Genomic DNA, 12,709 nt, shown 5'->3' on the forward strand with positions numbered 1-12,709 from the left:
GAGCAGGCCAAGTGCCACCCCACCACACGACGACAGTGACAGCAGAGTCAGTCAGGGCAGACAGGGCCAGTCCTGTAGTGAATGTGGAGCGGCATTTCCCTGGCCGCTGCTCTGTGTAAGCCACAGTCCCCTGCAAGCTGCGGCTCTCCCCCACCTTCTGCTTCGCTGGCAGCTGGCCATGCCATGGGCGGCTTGTTTGAGTGTACGAGCTCATCAGTGAGAAGTTATTTAAGTGGACCAGTTCAAAATGAGAGTGTACCAAGTCCAGGCATTTGGTCGCGCACATATGTCTCTCCTCTATGAACTGCCCCCTCAAAACACTGTCAAGCCAGTCTGGACTGACTGTCAGTGACGGCCATCTATGTATCCACCGTCTTGCTGTCCACGGAGGCTAAGAACGAGACCAGCTCATAAGGTTGTTGGGGATTACCTGTGATAATGTATGGTAAACCCTTAGCAAGGTGGGTGGCACACCGTGGGCACTCGACAATTATTAGTGCTAATGGAAAATCCCACAAGGGAATTGTATTAGTTTGGGGTTTTCCAGGGAAACAAAACCAGTAGGATATATACATACATAGGGAGATTTATTTTAAGGAATTTGCTCATATGACTAAGGCTGGCAAGTCTAAACTCTGCAGGGTGGGCTGGCAGCCTGGAGACCTACGGCAGAGCTGATGTTGCGGGTCGCCTGCTGGCTGAATTCCTTCTTGCTCAGGGGAGATCAGTCTTTTGGTCTATTCGTACCTTCAACTGATTGGATGAGGCCCACCCACATCGTAGAAGGCCATCTGCTGGACTTGAGGCCACCAATTTCAATGTTAATCTCATCCAAAAACACTCTCACAGAAACACCCAGAATAACGTTTGACCAAATATCTGGCACTGTGGCCCAGCCAAGTTCACACATAAAATTAGCCATCACCATAGACTTTACTAGCCCCATTTTAAAGATAAGAAGCCTAAGGGTCCAAGAGGTTAGGACCATTACACCCAGGTAGTAAGTTCATAAGCTAGGATTCAAGCACTGGGGTAAATGAGGGCCCAGCACAGTCCCTGGCTCATCATAGTCTCTCAGGGTTTGCTGAATGCATTTATGTCTCCAGAGTCCCAGCTCTTACCCCAACACTGGATCCTGGAGAGACAGGACACAGGGAAAGATGATTTTTCTTGAGGAAGAGACAGGAGGGAAAAGAAGGAAATGGGAGGATGTTTGGCAGACTTCGGGGGAATGCTACCGAGTTGTGGAGTGAGATGAAGTGGAGGTAGGGACCTGAGCAGTGGTTCTTAGTAGGGTCGTGGCGGAAAACACTCGAAGAGAGGTAAGATGGCAAGGACCGACCTAGGCCCTGAACTCAGGGCCCTTGTTCCAGGCTCCTCCAGACCAGGTGGCCAGAGACAGGCTCTGAGTAGGTGAAATGTAAGTGTGAGACCTCAAACAAAAAAGAGGCTGCTAAGAAGGGAAGGTATCCCAGGCCGCAGGGAGAAGACAAAGGCCGGAGGCAGGTACGGCTGGAGATGGCAAAGCCCAGAGGGGATGGATTTTGGGGGCTGGGCAGCTTGTGCAGGATTTTGGGTTTCCTTCTAGAGGAGATGGGAAGCCATGGGGAAGTTTTCAGCCAGGAATGACATTATCTGGTCTCCCCACTTGCCAGGCAGCTGAGAGGTCAGACTCTTCAGATTTCATCACTCACTGAAGATCCAGGTTCATAGTGGCTGCCCTTGAACCTGAAAACAGATAAATACTTGAAAAGTTACTCAATTTAAAATATAAATATTAAAGGAAGAAGGCTCTTCCCAACCCGCTGTGACATTCTTCTGCTTCCTGCTTGCCTCTGGATTCTGAAGGCCCCTGAGGGAGCAGAGGGCACAGAGCTTCCGGGATTCCTTCAGTCCTCGACTGCCCACCCCTCTGTGGGGCTGGGACCGGGCACTGGGTGCGACAGTGGCCAGGAGGATTGCTGGTCTAGAACAAACGACACAGGCAAAAAAGAAAGAAGTGGCTGGACCTTCGGCGGAGGGAGCAACGTGGGGCTAAAATCAGCACTGTCCATTTAAAAACTTAAAAAACCTGCAAACAGAGCCAACTCCGTGCCTGGGGAGTATAGATGGCAAGCTGTATCGATTTCACCGATGATCGATCATTCCACTAATACAATGCCAAGGAAGGCTGGAGAAAGCAAATTTGTGATAAGTGTATGTGAAGGAGAAACGGAGGCACCCCATTGTTTAGCGTTCCCTGGGGACAGAATGGAGTCCTTCCTATCTACAAAGAACCATTCGATTTAGCCCTTCAAACCCAGGATCACCGATGCAAAAATGACGCAACACCAAACTAAGAACACATGAGGGAACTATAGGATTCAAGTTCAAAGGGGCTACCTGTGGAGTATCTCGTTCCACAGAAAGCCCACGGGCTCCTGAGCGAGAGGAGGGCCGAGTCTGAGCTGCCCTTGGCTGTGATCCTGGTGAAGCACAGCTCCATTTCCCTTGTCTATAAATTCCCCTCGGCATCTGGGCGACCTCCTGGGGTAGTGCAGTCAAAGTCTGGTCGGCCACTGCACTCGGTTTCCGATGCAAGCATGGAGAAGCAGCCCTCCCGCTCAGCTGCACAGGGTGAGCTCTGGCAGAAGACCCGGACCCTTTGAGAGGTGGACGGCGGGCAGATTCCTGGAATGGAGGGGTGCCTGTGGGAGGACCCGCTTTATGAGGCTTCCAGAGTGCAGCAGCTGATGCCAAGAAGTAAGAAACCCCACTAAAAATAAACGAAATCCTGGCCCACAGGACTGGAGTCCTCCAGACACCAAATTGAGAGGATTTCCCTTCAAAACTTAACAAAATTTAGCTGAAGACAGATTAAAAAAAAAAAAAAAAGTATTACCCCCAAAAGGGGGGATGGTGAGTATAAATTTAACTAAGATACATCCCACTTCCTTTCAAGGGGATGGCATGTAATACCATAATAAGAAATGCTTGAAAATTCTTATGAGTGGTATAGAGCTGTTATGGTGGGGGATTCTGGTAAACCGCCTCCCTGGATGCGTTGGAGGGCTCAGTCATCAAATCAAAGCTGACTTCAGAGCATAGTGGGAGTATACTGCCTCCTGCAAGGCACAGGACCGCCTTCAGAGGGCTTCACTCTGTGCTATCTTATTTGATCCTCATAGTAACTCCAAGAACAGCTTTTTCTTCCCTCATTTCATGGGAGAGGAAACAAAAGCTCAGACAAGTGCCCAAGGTCAACTACTTAAACATAGAGCCAGGACGAAAATTTGATTCTACTTACTACAAACTCTGCTCTTTTCATCATACAATGTCAAAAATACAGTTTCCTGGGGCACCTGGGTGGCTCAGTCGGTGAAGCGTCTGCCTTCAGCTCAGGTCATGATCCTGGGGTCCTGGGATCGAGTCCCGTGTCAGAGGCCTCCCTGCTCAGCAGGGAGTCTGCTTCTCCCATCTCCTTCTACCCCTCCCCCTGCTTCTGCTCTCTCTCAAATAAATAAATAAAATCTTAAAAAAAAATACAGATTCCATGGCCCTAAATCCCAGAAATTGATGGGGCCAGAAATTTTTTTTTAAGTGCTGGGCCATTTGTAGAATCCCTACACTAGATTACACAGCTTATTTATTATCTTTGATTTTGCAAATGAACAGAAGATTGGACATAGGAATTTAATGGACAGCTAAAAAAAAAAAAATTCCACCTTTGAAAGGGCATGAAACAGAAAGGCGCTTCGGATGAGGAAGCTCCCTAGAGCACTCAGGTAAACACACTATGGGTCAGCACACAGCGGGGGAAGACTGCTAATATCGTAAGCCGCGTCCTGGATGCTAGCCACTGTTCTGAGCATATTCACACATGCTTTCATTTAAGCCTCACAGCCACCCTTCCAGGTTGTCTGCATTTTACAGATGAGAAGCCTGAAGCACAGAGTCACTTATCTGAGGCCAACTATGTGTTCCAGGTGGGACAGGGCCTTGCCGGGCAGGACTTCTGGGTCCCATGTCAAGAAAGGCCTGATGTACTCGCACACCTGTGGCTACATCCTTCCCTTCATCCCAAGAGCCAAGGTAGGCCTCACCCCTGTCTAATGTCCATCCTCCCACCCTGCTCTGCATTGTATGCCCTTTGGTTTCTTCCAGAGCCTTCACACCATTGACTCGGCCCCTTTCCTTTTTTTGTCCCTAACCTTTTCTTCTACTAGGGCTCTCTCAGGAATCTGTGTATGCTCCACCTTTAATAGTCGCTCCCCTCAGCCTCACATGCCCTGTATCTCCTATAACTGATCTCACCCCACCCCCAGCCCGCCCATCTTTCCCGTGGTTACCACCTTGGTTAATGACATCAGCATCCATCTGGCTGCCCAGACCAGAAATCCGGGCGTCATTCTTGATTCCTCCCTCTCTGTCACTCTGTCTTCCAGTTCATGGCTGAGTCTTGCAGATGGTACCCTGTAACCATTCCTGAAATTCCTCCCCTTCTCTCCATTGTCACCACCTTCAGCACGGTGCTGTCTGGACTGCTCTCCCCTCTTCTCGTTTTTGCCACCTCTCCTACCTCTCATTCATTGGTTCTCCACCCAGCAGCCACGGTGAGCTTTTCAAATACAAAGCTGATCCTGCCACTCCCCTGCTTAAAATCCCGCAGTGTCTCTGCATTACTCCTAAGTTAAAGTCTCAACTCCATATTATAGGACACAGATCTTTGGTGACCTGATCGCGCTCACCTGTCCGGACTCATTTCCCCCTCTCCCTAGAAGCCTCTACCCCGCCACCACTCATTCCAGCCAATCCTCCCTCACCCTTCCAGAATCAGTTTGGATGTCACCTGCCCAGGACGTCTCCTCTGATCTCTCTTACTTGCTTAGACCCAATGCTTACACCTGATAGATGTGTCCCATCACATCATGGCTGTTGACTTGTCTATAACGCTAATGAAAGCAGAGCTCTTGCTCCTTGAGAACAGGGACTGTGTTGTAACTACCCGTGCTGATTCTTCACACCGTATCTGGTACTCAGTGGAGGCTCAATAAACATAGGTTGAATGAATAAGTGACCTAGCAAGGCCATAGGGAGTGACCAGAAGCTGATAAGAAGGACTTCGGGGTTCAGAGTACAGGATATTTTCCTCCTTTAGGGGACAGCCTGGCAGCAAACGTGGACTAAAGAACTAACAGGTGCTGAACATACATGCTGTTCTGGCCCCTGTGCTAGGTGCTTGCTGTTAATTATTTTCTCTTAATGCTCCAAGTAGTCTTCTGAGATAGATACTGGTTTTGTACTCATTGAACAGATGAAGAAACTGAGGCTCAGAGAAATGAAATAACTTGCTGAAAGTCACCCAGCGGTGACGCTAAGATTCCAACTCTTTTCTGTGCACTTCCTCTGTGTGACAATGTCGTTTTGCAGTTTCCACCCCCAGCCCCCTCCAGCGAGAGTTCACCTGGACTCGTGAGGGAGTGACCTCTGACTCCACATGCAGAGCTAACATGAGGAAATGCCTTGGAGGAAGGACAGATCTCCGTCCAGGGCTGGCCCCCTCATGCTGAAAGGCTGCGTGTCTTTGCTCAGCATCTCCATGAACTCAGTTCTGTCATCCTGGGATTGGAGAGCTGAGAAGGACCTTCGTCCCCTCATTTGACATGCGGAGGGGCTTGGCCATGGCCACGCAGCTTGTGGCATAGGCAGGGTGGAATGACTAGGTCCCCCGAGTCTCTCGCTGACCCGTGCATGCTTTGCCCTTCTGGGGCCTGATTTTGCTTATTCGAGTCTCTGAGTAAAACAGCCCTCCTCAAACTTCAAACGACAGATCGTTTTGTCAAAGAAAGTATTTCAACTTCCTGGATGGCCAGATGTTCTGACAACATTGGGCCTGAACCTGCTGGAACTAGGAAGTCTGGGGGGAGCTGGCAAGCTCGGGAGAGAATGGGGTCTCGATAGTGGGAGAGCCCGGGGAGGAGCAGAGCTGGGGCGCGGTTCTAGCAGGGCCTTCCTCACAGATGCCAAGGGAGAACGCCAGGGGTCTCAGACAGTTCCGCTTAACACTTAGCCCATCCTAGGAACTGGAGAAACTGCCCTCCGGCACCTACATCCAGAAGCAGATAGATATGGGACGGCATGAAAACAGGCCGAGGAGGGCATGGGGGGCTGGGGGGGGCGGGGGGCGATTTGGCCTTGGAGAGAAGGCAGGTTTCCTGGAGGAAGTGGCTCCAAGCTGGGCTTGAGGGAGAAGCAGAGGAGGAAGGAGGCCATTTCAGACAGAGGGGAGGGCGAGGGCAGACTTTGAGGGTCTGGGAGGGATAAGAGTGTCAGGGAGAGCGGAGCTTCTCAAAGGGTCCTATGGGACCAGCAGCATTAGCATTCCCCAGGAAAGTGTTCGATGTGCCCGACATTGGGCCCCACCCGGCCCTCCTGAGTCTGCACTGCTGGGGACAGGCCCAGCAATCTGAACTTAGCGAGGCCCCCAGGTGTTCTGGCCTCCCTGCAGGTTAGGGCCCACTGAACCAGACTGTCCCTAGTTGGAAGTCCACCGCATCCTTGCTCCTGTGGAAAGGCTTTGGGACAGCAGGGACACGTCACACAGAGCATGGTGTCTGTCCCCTGGTTCCCTCCTTTCATGCCCCTTGGGCTCCGGTCCTTCTTGACTTTACTCAAGCATCGGGTGCTGCACTTTGTACATTATGGAGGCACCTCCCTCTCCTCTGTGAGGCACCAGAGGACAGGAATTCCTGTGATGCTCAGTGCCGACAAAGCCAATACCCAGTGACGTGGCCGTGTCTCCAGAAGCCTTATCATGCCTACCATGCCCTGTGAGGCTTCCTTCTTGCCCTTCTTGCCTTCTTTATGTCCCTAACGACACAAATGTCACTGTCATGCCTGGACCTGCCCTGGCACCTTACTTGAAATTGACCCCTACCCCCACTCCTTGCTCCCTGCGCTCCCTATACCCGTGTCTGGCTTGGTTTCTCCCCATCACATTAACCGACATCTATGCTATGTTTCCCTTTTTAGTTGGTTTCTTGTCAGTCCTCCTCACCCCCAGCGGAAAGTGATGTTCATGAAGCCTGAAGCTTGTGTTGTGTCTCTCCTCACTGCTCTGCTCTCCATGGCAGGATGGAGCCCGGCGTGTGGACTCCCACACCTGATGAACGAATGGTTTCTACCATATCACTCTGCATGTGTGGCTTCAGTTACAGTTGATTGAGCTGGAAATTGGCCCCTAACCCGACAGCAGCTTCCCACTGGCTGGCCAATGGCCAAGGTCTGGCTCGAGAACTTTGTGAGGGTAACAGGCTGAACCCATCAGACACCCCTGTCGGGGAGTCTGTGAGTATGGACAGGGAAAAGACAGGAGGATGGTACTAAAGAGGGGCTACAGGGCAAAGGCAGCAGAAGCTTGAGGCAGAGAGGAGGGTGGTAGAGAGAATTAGTCAGCAGGGACAAGTGGAGGTAGAGAAAAGCTGAGTGAACCCAATGGAGGAGAAACCCCAGTGTGAGAATTCTAGAGAATGACTCTGGACCTGGGGTTGAGATATTTGAGGAGCTCTGCTATCCAGAATGATGTCCTGGGTGGGAGGGGGGGCGGCGCACAAAGCGCAGCTGTATGGCTGGGTCCTTCTTCCTTAGTTCTCTGCACATCCTAAAATAACCTCACCATTGCCTAACCAACCCGAGGGGTCTCCGCATCCTTCGGTGAAGGCACCTGACAACACAGGCTTGAGTACCAGCACACCTCTTGCCCTGGCAGGGGCTCCCAGCGACTGCTCCGGGCTGGCTGTCACTGCTGGAGGGAAGGCACCTGCACTGGGGGCAACAGTGCCAAGGGTGGGGCTGGGGTAGATGTTCTCATCCACTGTGGGCAGCAATGCTCAGCTGAGGCGTTCCCTTTAAAGCCTAGCAATCCCGCTGGGAAACCTGTGCAATTCCACTTTAAATGCGTCCTTCTCCTTTATGACTGTGCAGGGGAACGGTCAGAAGGAGGCCTTGTTACTAAGCCAAGTCGGCAAACAGAATCCCATGTTTGATGTTCCAGTGTGGCCCTGCAGCGGCAGCTCTGAGGCAAGGCTGGCGGTGAGGCGGGGAGTCAGAGGGTAGATGGTGTGCGGGTGGGGGATGGTCACCTCTGCCCCCTACTTGTTTCTTGCTTGATTCATCACAGGGCCGGGCCCTTCCCTGCCCGACTGGCAGTCACTTCCCAAGGATGTACCTGGAAATCGTCCCACCGGTCCAGACATAAGACCAATTTTTCTAAAGTTGCTAATGTAACTCTAAAACATTTTATTTGGATTCTGCTCAACACTGAGATTGCTGGGGTTCATACCTTTTTTCTTTCTTTTTTTAAAAAATGATTTATTTGTTTATTTAAGAGAGAGAGAGCATGAGTTGGAGAGGCAGAGGGAGAGGGAGAGAGAATCTCCAGCAGACTCCCTCTTGAGCGTGGAGCCCAACACAGGGCTCGATCCCACGACCCTGAGATGATGACTTGAGCCAAAACCAAGAGTCAGACACTCAACCGACTGTGCCACCCAGGCGCCCTCATATCTTTTTCTTAACTGAAAAACATTCTGTCCAGATAACAAAAGTTCATTCATTCCATGAATATTAATATTAAGTTCCATTAAGTGTTAGGAGCTAGACCAGATATTGAGGACACAGCAGTGACAACACAGAAACCCTTATGCACTGTTGGTGGGAATGCAACTTGGCGCAGCCATTCTAGAAAACACTATAATGGGTCCTCAAAAAATTAAAAATAGAACTACCATATGATCCAGCTTTTCTACTTCTGGGTATTTATCCAAAGAAAACAAAAACACTCAATCAAAAAGATATATACACCCCCATGTTCTCTGCAGCAATAGCAACAGCCAAGATAAGGAAACAACCCAAGTGTCCACTGAAGGGTGCATGGATAAGAAAATGTGGTGCGCACACACACGCACACGCACCTGGAGTATCATCCAGCCATAAAAAATGGAAATCTTGCCATTTGCGACAACATAGATGGACTTGAGGGCATTATGCCAAGTGCAGTAAGTCAGAGAAAGACAAATGCTATATGATCCCACTTATATGTGGACTCTAAAACAAAACAAAAACAAAACCAAAAAAACCCCTGAGCTCATAGATACAGCGAACAGATTAGTGGTTGCCAGAGTGGGGGTGGGGTGAGGGTGGGGGTGGGGCAAAAGAGATGAAGAAGGTCAAGGGGCACAAACTTCCAGTTATAAAATAATAACTCATGGGGATGTACTGTACAGATAGTGACCATACTGTACTGCATATTTGAAAGTCGCCGAGAGAGAAAATCATGAAAGTTCTCATCACAAGAAAAAAGGTTTTGTCATTATGTGTGGTGACAGATGTTAACTAGACTTACTATGGTGATCATTTTGCACTATATACAAATAACAAATCATTATGTTGTACACCTGAAACTTAGATGTTACATCATTTATACCTCAAAAAATAATAAAACATAAAAATTGCTACAGAAGTTTTTCAGCACTTGTTGATTTTTATGTAAAGAAAGGGAAACATCATTTTCACTTACCCCTAATGCAGAAGTGAGTGTCTCGTTGGAAATGGTGAAAAGGAACCTCATGCACTGATCTTTAATTAAACATAATTAACTGCCTACTTGCCAAAATGGTTTTCAGCCTTCTTGACAAACTTTTAGTTGCTTTAGTCAGCATTAGACTCAGCTGAAAATCACAGGGAATTCCATCATCATTAGGAAGTCAAGCTCCTTCTAGCTTCTTGCTCTGCTGTCCTCAGTTTGGCTTCTGCGTCATGGTCTGAAATGATTGCCTGAGATCCAGGCATCATGCTCACGTTTAAGCAGCCTGATCTTTCTGGACATTATACATGATACTTCTACTTACATGCCCCTGGCTAGAACTTAGACAAATGGCTCTTTCTGGCTACAAGGGAAGTTGGGAAATGTGGTATTTACTCTGTGGCCGTGTATTTAGCTAAAAACAGGTCATCTATTGCTAAAGTAGAAGAAAACAGATACGGGGGCGACTGGAAGTGGCAGTTACTGTCCTCAGGGTTTGGATGATGTAAATATTCAGGAGGAAATGCTTTTTGAAATGATGTTATAATAATGATAATGACTTTCCTAAAAAGGTCAATTGGCTCTCATTTATTACTCTAGGGCACAACACTGCCACTGTCAAAATGGAGAATAATTTCCCACAGGGAGGCAATACTCAGCCGGAGACTGAGAGGAATGGATTTTCAGAACAGTCGGGGCCCATGTCTAGCCGGGTTAGCGTCAGCGGTCCGAAGGAAGGCAACCTCTGCAGTACCTCCCACCACCAGCGGCTCAGGTCACCTGCTTCTTATCTCTTGGAATCAGGACAAATCATGAGTTTTGATGACTTGAAACTCAAGCTGTGGGAAATTTAAAGGAGCCTGTAGTGTTTATAATCAAATGAACATATTAGGGTAATGAAACACATTTGTGTCCTCCAGAAGATGGAGTGGCTAATCCCTACCCGATTTGCTGGCTACCAATCTCACGTGGTGGGCTAGAGCTGTGTGTTTCATATAATAGAACTGATTCCACGGAAAATGAAAATGAGTGGGCACAACCGTCTCTCCTTTGCTCTCTTGCTGGCCGCTCCCACGCAGTGGATTCAATAAACTTCTATCTCCTTTGTTCTGCCTTGGGTGAATCCCACGGCCCTCACCACCAGCTCCTACTTGATCGGGTCACCCCACATTTGGTGGCCCCTACAGGGACCCTCGGTTGGTCGGGGACTCACCCTGGATTCTCGGGAAATTTCTGGAGACTTTCACTGGTGGACCGACCCCAGGACTCCTCCGGGAACTGATGACCTCTGGCGGAGGTTACTCCTCGGTTAGGATCCGAAGCCCCAGGGGGAACCAGCCAGACCGCCCTTTCCCCCGGAAAGGGTGAGGGATTTCCCTTCTTGCCCTTCAGAGGGGCCCTTCCCTCCCTCTCCTTTCTCTTTGTGGACCTTAACCCTAGTACTCGTCAGACAACTGAAGATCTCTGGCTGGGGCGGCTCCCTGGTGTGGTCTGAAGGTCTGAGAGCCGACGGTCTCTGCTCATGCCGATGAAGGCAAAGGACCCCTCTCCTCTCCTCTCCCACTCTGTTCCCCCTGAGGCCTCTGTTCCCAGTGTGCAGCGCAATTGACAGCAGAAGCTCATCCGGGGCGAATCTGCACGTGTTTCAGACTCGGTTGGGGCCCTTCCTGACGCTGGCTCTCAGCCACCTAGCTTCTTTCAGCCCCCTCCCTGTTCTCCTTTGTTCCTGCCCATCCAGCTGCCACCTTGATCTACCGGCAAAATACCGTCCCACGTGTCTGAGTGAACCCAACAATTCCATATACGAATGATGACTCAGCAAGGATCCCAGCCCATACTATCAGAGGGTCCCCTCCCCCTAAATCCCGTGGACCTGGCCACCAAGGAGTTTCACTCAAATGGCTTGCCAGCACATTCATACAGCACCCTGCTCTGGTCGGTAACCGCACAGAACCCCTGACGGACCGACAAGCTTAGGGCGGGACAGTGCACCCCCACCTCCGGCCTGCATGAATAGCGGCTACTGAAGATGAGACCTCTGCCCGAATGCCAGAGATTTGTCATTGCCGCTCGGTCGGGGGGAGGGGGGATGCAGACACCGTTTTTAGGCACACGCTTAAGCAATGGACATCTGAGTAAGGTAAAAGGGCCCCCAGCGACCAAGCACCAGGCTGAATGCAAAACAGGCTCAGTAAGCCACAGGCTCAGTAAGCCGCAGGCTCTAGCTGACCAATGGGCTACTTACGACCAGGCACAGTTATGGGAAAAGGAAAATTCCGTACACTCCCATACTCCCTCCCTCTGCCCTGTAACCATGGCCTCACTGCCTCGTGGCACACAGTCTCTCCTCTGCTGTCCTGCTGGCTGCTCCCTCATGGTGTAGTCAATACACTTCTATCTCCTTTAAAAAAGAAAAAAAGAAAAGAAAAATGAGTGGTCAGAATTAAAATCATACCCTCCATTGTTCGTGAAAGGTGGCTTTTAAATGAATCCCACTTTCCCCCAGCTTAAACTGTAATTTGAAAACATTCATTCATTCGTTTGTTCATGCACTAGGTCAAGCATTGCTTGGATGTCTCTGAGCATTTGGCAGGTGTATAGAGATGACCTTGAAAAACTTAGCCGATTCTGAGAGATTTGCAGACATCCATGGTTTCTAATGACATGATACATTTCTCGGCTCTTTATTCAGTTGAGAAGACAGTGCACGGGAAAGAGTATTGATTTAGGAAACCTGAGTTTAAGTCAGGCCCCATGTAATCTTGGGCAAGTTTCTTAACCGTTTTTGGGTCTGAGTTTCGTCAACTTATAATTCATGGTTGAGTTAGATAAGGGGTCCCGAGTCAAATTCCTGCAGTGGCTAAGCATGTAACATCAATACGTGAAGTGAACCTGGCTGGAGAAAAATAGAGGCAGAGGTCTGTTTTGCTTTCCCGTCAACTCAGGTTTAAGAAAACAACAGTCTGAGCCCAGTAACAGATGGCCATGAACACTCAGCTTCTAACCAGAGAAGCACGGGGAGCGGTGGGGACAGACGTCACCTGGGGCTGTGATTGCTTATCTTCAGTTAGGAATGTGGGCTGAGTGCTGCCAGGTCTTCTGAATTTCCAAGAGAATTGAGAAATATGGATTGGTTTTCCATTGAAATTT

The sequence above is a fragment of the Callorhinus ursinus genome, unplaced genomic scaffold (genome assembly GCF_003265705.2).
Source record: "Callorhinus ursinus isolate GAN/ISIS: 27379988/994484 unplaced genomic scaffold, GSC_fseal_2.0 scaffold23, whole genome shotgun sequence".
In the NCBI taxonomy this organism is placed as follows: domain Eukaryota; kingdom Metazoa; phylum Chordata; class Mammalia; order Carnivora; family Otariidae; genus Callorhinus; species Callorhinus ursinus.